We start from the raw sequence: 6,312 nt of genomic DNA, 5'->3' as shown, positions 1-6,312 counted from the left end.
GCGCCTGGGTGGCTCAGTTGGTTAAGCGACTGCCTTCGGCTCAGGTCATGATCCTGGAGTCCCTGGATCGAGTCCCGCATCGGGCTCCCTGCTCGGCGGGGAGTCTGCTTCTCCCTCTGACCCTCCCCCCTCTCATGTGCTTGCTCTCTCTCATTCTCTCTCTCTCAAATAAATAAATAAAATCTTTAAAAAAATAAAATAAAATAAATAAATAAATAGGAGCATCTGGGGCGCCGGGGTGGCTCAGTTGGTTAGGCTACTGCCTTCGGCTCAGGTCATGATCCTGGAGTCCCAGGATCGAGTCCCGCATCAGGCTCCCTGCTCAGCGGGGAGTCCGCTTCTCCCTCTGACCCTCCCCTCTCTTGTGCTCTCTCTCTTTCATTCTCTCTCTCAAATAAATAAATAAAATCTTTAAAAATAAATAAATAAATAAATAAATAAATAAATAAATAAATAGGAGCATCTGGGCCCAGCTGATTCCCGGGAAAGGACCTCAGGACCCCAGGAATGTTGTCCACCCTGTGGCTGGGTTGTCAGGCTTTATTACATTGATGAGATAATTTAACTTAAAAAAAAATGCTTTCTGTACAAAATTTGAAGAAAACAGACCCGATGTCGTCCAATGAGCCCACGTGTCACACACGTGCAACCTACTCTCATTCCTCAGAATGGAGGCTGAGCTCCTGCTGAGGGGCAGGGACCCTGCCAGGTGGGCCTGAGTCCAGAGCACTCGGGAAGCAGGTATAGACATTTGCCTCCACACGAAAGTGAATGAGGAACAAGGCCCCCTCCTCACAGGGCACCCCACCAGCAGTTTCACCAGATTTTTTGCTTTGCAAATGCAGAAGTATCTGTAGTTTTTCTTAACATAAATAGGATCTTCTGCCTCTTGATTCCTTTTGTGGCAGGGCGGCGAGGGGAGAGAGTGTGGCATGGCCAGTGAGCTCCCCGTCATCAGGCCCTACAGATCTCTTTCGGTTTCAGAGTCAAGCCCAATTCAGAGAAGAGGAAACTGAGTTCCCGGGCTCAAGTCCTACTCCCTTGCTGAGGGCAAGGGGGCTGGTCATGGGGGCAGGGAGTAATGGCCCCACATGGGGACTGCAACGGGGGGGGGGGGGGGGGCGCGGCGCACAGGGAAGAGGCAGACAGTGCCCACCAGGGTGGAGGGGCCGGGTAATTGGCTGGATTATCCCAGCAGGGAGGCCTCCTTGGGGGAAGCTATTTTTAACTCTGAGAGCCTGAAGAGACTTCCCTCCCTCCCTTTCTTGCCCTTTATTCTTGTCATACTGGGGCCTGCAGGCCTTGCCCGCCTTCCTGTCCCTTTGGGGGAAGGGAGGGAGAAAACAGTGTGCCTCCACCTGCGTGCTTGTCCCCCACGTGGTTCTGCCAGGTGGCTCTCAAGCACCCTGCGTTAGAGAGGAGGAAAGAGGTTCAGAAGGTTTGAGGGACATTTTGGAGGCCTTGTTGGTCTTTCAACCCACCACCTCCACCAGCAGCCCCTTGAGGCCATGGAGAAGAGTATTAGAATCCATCTCAAAAATCTCTCAAGTGACGAAAGGGATTATTTCAAAACCAATTCAGAACTCAAAAGTCCAGGGGTGGATGTAAAGGCCCCAAAGGAGCATGTCTGGAATCTTTTCTCTCAATAGCTCAGCTCTGCCTTCCTCTGGGCGGGTCTCCTTTCAGGTGGCTCGCCCATGCAGCGGAAAAGTGGTCCCGAGGAGGCCCTGGGAACCAGGGCTCCTTGTCCAGCTTAGCCAGCCAAAGTCCTAGGGCCAGTTCTCATTGGTTGACGTCGATCACATGTCTGTCCTCAACCAATCACAGTAAAGCTCCCAGTCAGGGCTGGGTCACTGGCTCACCTTGGGCCCCGGGGATGGTCTCAGCCTCCGAGAAGCACGTGGTAGAGAGTATGGGGCGTGGGTGGGTGGGTCCCCGAAGAGAACGGTTCCCAGAAGAGGGGCCCAAACCGTGGGAGGACGTGGCCCGCGGATGCCTCTAAAGTCTCGTCGCCAGGACGGAAACCGCCCGATGCCCAGCAGATGCGGGAGGAGCGTGGCCCGGAGTCCAGGCGCTGTCTCCCTGGCCTTCATTAGCGCATCCTCCCGACAGCTGCAGCTCCATGGGAGGCCGGGAGGAGGGGCCGGGGGGGTGGCCAGGGCGAGTGTCAGAGCCTGTGCAGGAGGGGAATAAGTCAGCCAGGCCGAGCGGATCAATGCCTGCTTCCTGATGGCTGGGACGGACTCAGTGTCCTGTTTCCAGGGCCGCCATCGGTTCCTGAAGTTCTGCTTTCCTCAGATCAATGCTGCGGGGTCAGCCCGGGGCCTGCGGGTGCCTGGGGACTGCGAGGGCGCAGGGGAGTCACTTCCTCGACCTCTCTGACAGGCACCATCACCCCTCCCCAGCCCCCCCCACCAAGGGGCCGTGGCCTGCATGCCTCCGGGCTGAGCAGCTCACAGCCACCCCAAGCAATGCCTTCCTCTGACCTGTCTGGGCGTCATTTCTGCATCTACCAACTGGAGGGGGTGGGGGCATCTATCTGCCCATCGATGGGGTAATAACGACATGGTCCTTCATAGTAAGTCCATGCACGTGGGCATTTAACCCAAAGCGTGGCCCAGGCTAAGAGTATAATCAGTGGCAGCCATCGTCACCATCACTGTTATTATCACGGTGATGTCTTAGGGAATAAGGCACTGAGGGAGGAGCCTGGGTTGAAGGCAGGACTCCCAGGTCCTGGCTCTGCCCTGCTGCTCACTGCCTGAGTGGTCGGGGGGCCTCTCCTTCTCCCGCGGCTCTGGCAGAATGCAATCCTGTGCCTCTTGACCTCCAGCCAGGGCCTTGCGCATCCCACAAGAAATGCAGATACTGGACCGGCTAGGCCCTGGTCTCTCCCCCTTCTCAGGGGTTGCCGTGAGAGGCAGGATGAGCCCAGGGCCCTGGCCACCTGCCTGGAGGAGGAGGCAAGGCTTCTGCTGAGAGCCATCCTGTGATCGTCTGGGTCTCTCCATCCTGTGTCCCTTCGTTCTCCTTTTGCAGACCCTTACCGTACACCCACTCTGTGCCAGGCCCTGGGCTCTGAACACGCCAGGGAGACATTGTCCCTGTCCTCATGAAATGACAAACCTCGGAGGAGGCCCGTAGTAAACAAGATGTCTCAGACAGCAGCCAGACAGGAAGAAGGTAAATGGGGGATGGTAGTAAAGAGGAGATGAGGGACTCTGGTGGGCCTCCCCAGGAGGTACCGCCTGAGCTGCCCCTGGAGGAAGAGTAGTATGGGGAGGGAGCCCAGTGAGAGAATCAAGCTGGTGGCATCTAAGAGCTCGGATGGCTGGCCAGTGTGTCTGGAACAGGGAGGCCGAGGGGCGTGGGTGAGGTGGGGTGGCAGGTCCTGGGCCTTTGGGACTTTGGTCCTCACGCCTCTCTAAGGGAGGGACTAAACTGGCCATACAATGAGTCCATTTTATATTTCAGGGGTCTCCTGACTTGGGGGTTGGGGCTGGGCCAAATTCTAGGTGGGGCAGGAGAAAGCCGGGCAGGCTTCTGGGAGGAGGCAACCCTCAGGAGGCAGAGATGCTAGGAGGATTCTGGGGAGCACTGGTGCTGCTGCCCTGGTGAGGGACAGTCTAGTTTTCACATCTCAATTGATAATCAATTTATGACGGACTCAAATGCATCAGCGTTGTTAGATTAAGACGTGAATATCACAAGACCTGGCAGCCCTGAGCCTGCTGCCCACCCGGACCAGTAAACCCCAGCCAGTGGGGTGCTTCCTGCTCCTGTCACCCCCTCCCATGGCTTTGTGGCTTTGGATTCAACCTCGCCTCTGTGGGCCTCACCTTCCTCAAATGAAGGAGTGATTGTAAATGTGTCGAGGGGCTCTTTGGCCTCTGGCCTGTGGCTCCCAGGATGCCCAGGTGAGCAAATATGTGTTGAACGGCTACTATATGGCACGTCCAGGGCTGGGAGGGCCTGCCCCACCTGCCGGAAAGAAAGAATTTCAGATTAAGGCAAAGCGGGACATGTTCAAAGGATGTTGCCCATGTTGCCCGAAGTCCTACTGTGTGCAGGGCACCGATCTCCCATTCATCTCATTGGCTTCTCTCACGGCCACGTGAAAGGGGGTTATGTTACGGAGACGTCAGCAAGGGATGTGTCCACAGTCCCTCTACGCAGCCCTGCTTGGCCCCCTTCAACGCCAGAGGGAGGCATGGCATGATCCGCAACCCTTCCTGCAACACACTGCCCCGGCTATGGGCGGTGCCCTGGTAGGGCCAGGAGCCGCTCTGCTCACAGACAAGGAAGCTCTGGGGTAGGTGTGTGAGCTGCTTAGAGAGGAGACACCCCCCATATGCCCCTGTTCTTCTGTGCCTCAGTCCGGGCATCTGGATCATGGTTGTGTGCACCGTAAGGAGGCTGAGGCCCCACGTTGCCCAGCGAAGGCCTGGGCGTCAGGGGGCATAACAGCGGCTTCTCGGATATGATTAAGAACTGAAGTCCATTCCAGCAGGTAGGTGGGGAGGGTGGGATACGGACCCTAAAAGCAGTGGCCTGGGGAGTCAGGCTTTCGCCTTTGTCGGACATTCTCTCCTGGATGACCCTGGGGAAAAGACACTTGCTGTCTCTGTGAAATGGGTCTGACAATGGCTCTGGGCAAGGCTTGGGATCCAGGGACAAGACCCCGCTTGGTGAGCATCTAGGTGGGAACTGTGTGTGGAGGGAGCCTTCTAGGGTTGAGGATGCTCTGGTGGTAATCCTTGTCCCAGGAACTGTCAGAATCCTCGACACAGAGGTGCCCCAAGATGTTCCCATCCATCCCCTAGCCAAGATCTTTTGCTGGAACTGTCTCCCAGCTGAGGGGCATCCCGGCTCCTCTGCGGGCCCACGGTGGAGCCTCATGGGAGGAGTGCCTTGGGGCCCATTCCTCCTGGGGTGGAACTGTGGCCTCTCTCCTCTGGGAAACTGGGCAGGGGACAGTGGGGAGCTTCAAGGGAGAAGGAGGAAAAGTTTCCTGAGCGATTTTGGTCCTCTGGGAGGCTGGTCTCCGAGGAGGAGGCGAAAACCAGGACACTGTGTCCAAGTGAGGGCAGGGCGGGGCGTTGGGCCGGCATCTCCTGGGCTGGTCCTTCTCTCCACAGCAGCCCTTAGCAGCCGTCAAGGCGAGGGGGCAACGGCTCTCGTTCTGGGGACGGGTCTGGCTCTGAGTCCTGGCTCTACCTTCATGAAAGCTCTGTGACAGACAAGTTACCTCTCTGTGCCTCAGCTCCTTCACCTGTAAAATAGGGCCAGTGAGCGTACGCACCCCATCGTTGCGGTGACAACGAAATCATTCGAGCTGGGTCCTCAGCACAGAGCCCCCCGCATCTCGACTTCGCAATGACTGGTAGTTGGTTTCCCAAGCCAGAAGCTGCACTAAGTGCTTGAGGTAGACTTGTATCCATTTAATCGTCACTGCAGCTCCATGAGGTAGGAATTGCTACTATCCGCATTTGATGACGTGACCGGGAGAGCAAGGCCCAGAGAGGCGCAATGACCTGCCTCCACAGCTGGTCAGTACAGTTGGTGGATTTCAAACCCTAGACAGCCTGAGGTCGGTGAGTTTTCTGGGTGGCTTAGACCAGGCGGCACCTACCAGCTGCCAGGGTCCCGGAGCCTGGGGCCGCGAGCCTGGGGCTGGTGGGGCCTGCAGACCGCTCTGTCTGAGCCGCCAGCAATCTGGGCGGTGGCCAGAGAGCCATCCTCCTTGGTTAGAATCCTGCAGCCAGTCTCCCTGCTGTGCAGACACATAATTATATTTCACATTAAAGGGGAAGCTGGAAGCCAAGGGGGCCAGGGAGCCCTTTGAGGCTTGTGCTCTGGGCACAGACCTGCCTCCTTGGCCCTATTCTGTGGCCCCAAGGCTGAGCAAGGGGTCAGACTGGTGATAAAATGGGGTCTTCCTGGGCCAAGGCCCAGCCGGGTAGGTCTGTCTGCCAGGATGAAAGGCCTGGGCCTGGCGGGAGGCTGAGAGATCTGAGGCCCAGACAATAGGCCCCAGGAGGCTGGGAGGGTAGGGCGAGTGGGGACAGGCTAGGAAGAAAGCCTGAGCCTTGCAGGGGTGGCAAGAGAAGAGGGTCACATGGGGGTCAAGTCAGCAGAGAGAGAGAGAGAGAGAAAGAAAGAGAGAGAGGGGGAGAGAGAGAGAGTAGGGGGGAGGAGCACAGAGGAGAAAGCAGGAGATGGGAGAAGCCAAACAGCACAAGATGGGGAGGAGAGAGATGCTATTAAAGAGGGGGAAATGATGTATGTATACGAGTGTGCATGCCTGGCGTG

The sequence above is a fragment of the Leptonychotes weddellii genome, chromosome 15 (assembly GCF_054177405.1).
Source record: "Leptonychotes weddellii isolate Sample4059 chromosome 15, ASM5417740v2, whole genome shotgun sequence".
In the NCBI taxonomy this organism is placed as follows: Eukaryota; Metazoa; Chordata; class Mammalia; order Carnivora; family Phocidae; genus Leptonychotes; species Leptonychotes weddellii.
Note: the sequence above shows the minus strand (reverse complement) of the source record.